Raw genomic sequence first — 2,732 nt, forward strand, 5'->3', positions numbered from 1 at the left:
TTTTTTTTTTTTTTTTTTGACTGCTCACACTCATCACATAGCTCCGCCTTAGCAGCCTCTCCACTTATTTGATGTTATGGTTTTGTTGGTTTTCCCCCCTGGTGTGGCATACTGGGTGGGACTGTCCCTGCTTGGCTTGTGATTCAACAAAGGTCAGATATTTTTAAGTTGCAGTGGAGCTCAGGTGGCTGGAGACTTGTGAGGAAGGACATTTGAACTGCGACTGACTCACAGACTGACTGACCCGAGTGACTGCACTGCAGAAAGATAAAGTGCACATGTGAAACTGAAGTACAGTAGGCTTGAGGATTTCCAGCGCCCTGCCTGGACATGTAACACGATCAAGATGGACTGTTATTGTAGACGGAGGCTTTGAAAGGAGCTGCACGTGAGCATGTGTGTATGTGGGTTCCTTGCTTGACTTGTCTATACAATATAGGCCAGGCAGTCTATGCAAAACAAGCTGGAATGCAGCACTGAACACACACACTCACGCTTCTTGTCTGGCCATCTGGTGACGCTTATTGCACCATCTCAACATCACACACAGGGGGGAAAAGTAGGTCAAACGTTCAGCAAGGTAAATTATTTTTTAAAAGTCACCAGAGTCAACCTTTCTCTTTCTTTTTTTTTCCTCTTTCTTTTTGTTCTTCTTTAAAAAAAAAAAAAAAGTTTCCTAGGAAGTGAGTGCTCCTCTTGTCATCTGCTTGTAATCATGCGTCCTCTACCGATGACTCAGTTTGACCCTGTTCGATTAAAATGCAGGTTATCGTAGGGACATTTGTAAACAGAGAGACTGAGCCCAGCTGGGAGGGATTTCTTACTTCAACTCTGCTCTGTGTCACGCTGGATGTCGAGAGCCTTTTGCAGACAGTCACATTTGTTCATCTTCGTCTTGTAAAGCAAGTATTCTATAGCACTGAAAACCTCAGGACCTAAATCTGTGGACAACAAAGACGCCATGCTCATGACCACTGTTCGTGAGCCAAATAAGCACTTTGGTGAATGCCTTATCGCCGTCTCAGGTGTAAAAGCGTTGCAGGCATTGTACGCAAATAACCTGAACGGCTCCCCTGCTGTTCTAGATGCCAACTGCTTTCAGAAAGCCAAGATTGTCGGCTGTATCTGGAGGTGGCATTTAAAGAAATAAATAAAAACAGCGCAAGGCCTGCAGTGGTGTAAAACTTTATTCTTCCAACATTATGACCACTAATTTACACCAGGTATAAAAACTCCCAGAGGGGTGCATACCTTGTTTTCATTGAACACATTTTGGCCTGTACTTTACTCAATAAAAGTTATACAAGTTTCATTTAGTTAAAGACCTTGTTTAACACAAATTTTTGGGTGGCTATTGACCCCCCGCCCCATTCCCCTTCCAGCTGTGATTTTAATTGTTACTTTGTGAGTGAATGCAAAGGGCCCTGTCACATTCTTTAGCCCAGTCAAAGACAAAGAAATCTGTTTGTTGATAGCAATCACCAATCTAAGGCAGGCCACACACTGGCTGCATCGCACGAGCGTGGCGTTTCTGTTAGCTGCGTGGATTTTCTATGTCCTACGCACCAGAAACGTGTGTGACGCAGCGCTGCTGCTGCTAGGTGATGAACAGGGAGGGCTATCTCAGGACATAGCACCGACAGATTCAAACTCTGAAAAATGGGTAAGTGGGCTGTCTGTTTATTTCAATAACATTAACAAGGTTGTGTAGCTGTAAAGAGGCTATATTGTAAGCATACCTGATGTTGGACCATCACTCAGAACAGACACTACGTTGTTATTGTAGCCTATCCTATCTTTATTTATCGGTATACATATATTACTACTACTATTAAAACAAATTATTTTTTAAATTTCATTTATATCCGCATTGATGTCAAAACCTAGAGAAATGTAGAACATATCATTTATTAATGTGTATTTGTGTCAAAATGACTAAATGACATAAACATCTTTTCCTATTCTATTTTGCGTGGAAACGCTTCCAGCATGCTCGCATCACGTGGCACGCAGGCAGTGTGTAAGCTCTAACCTGTTAACATGGGTGGCGAAATAAAAACGGACACGCCACGCAGCTGACACCCTCGCACGGCGCATCCAGTGTGTAGCCGGCCAAATGTTAATATGTTGAAAGTGGTTTACACAGATTTATGTCCACTCCGTGCAACTTGATCATTGCTTTTCCCATCTGGGGATCTGCAACCACAGTCAAGCAGACATTTTAAAATTGAGTGTTGCAACTTTCAGATACATTTTTATTTAATTCATTAAGAAAAGTAATGAGATGCATTAGCAGATGCTTCCAAGCAAAGGTCATGAACCACAGTTCTCCAGATAAAAGGCAGCGTTGCCTCTCAGTTTGCCTTTCTTCTGCTTCAGGTGTACCAGTAGAAGCTAATGTCTCGTTCAGACAATAAACTTGATACTTGCGGTACATAGAATACACTGTACTGTAATATCTGAAAGGTTTGACACTTGTAGTGTCCCATCAAGGATTTTATTTCTAGACAGAGCCAAAGCACATTCCTCTGTTTAATTAGTCTCTGCCTTAGCTTTATCAAAGGCCACTGCCATGTTTTGACTGGAGTCCTCCAGTTTGAAAGGATTTGTGCATTTTAAACAATCAGTCAGCCTCCTGCCATCCAACGTGCCTCACTTTCTCCCTTCTGGACAAAAGCGCTAGCTTCAAATGGGTGGATTTAACCCAGCCATGTGGGCCAAACTAAAGGCAA

The 2,732-nt window shown here is 42.6% G+C and overlaps 1 protein-coding gene across 2 annotated transcripts in view; it reads left to right on the forward strand.

The window, feature by feature from the left end:
* The window catches only part of ankrd50 (ankyrin repeat domain 50), a 39,044-nt gene that overhangs the window by 3,352 nt on the left and 32,960 nt on the right, over positions 1 to 2,732 (forward strand). The gene's annotated exons all lie outside the window — the stretch shown is intronic.

Source organism: Etheostoma spectabile, chromosome 10 (assembly GCF_008692095.1).
Source record: "Etheostoma spectabile isolate EspeVRDwgs_2016 chromosome 10, UIUC_Espe_1.0, whole genome shotgun sequence".
NCBI lineage: Eukaryota > Metazoa > Chordata > Actinopteri > Perciformes > Percidae > Etheostoma > Etheostoma spectabile.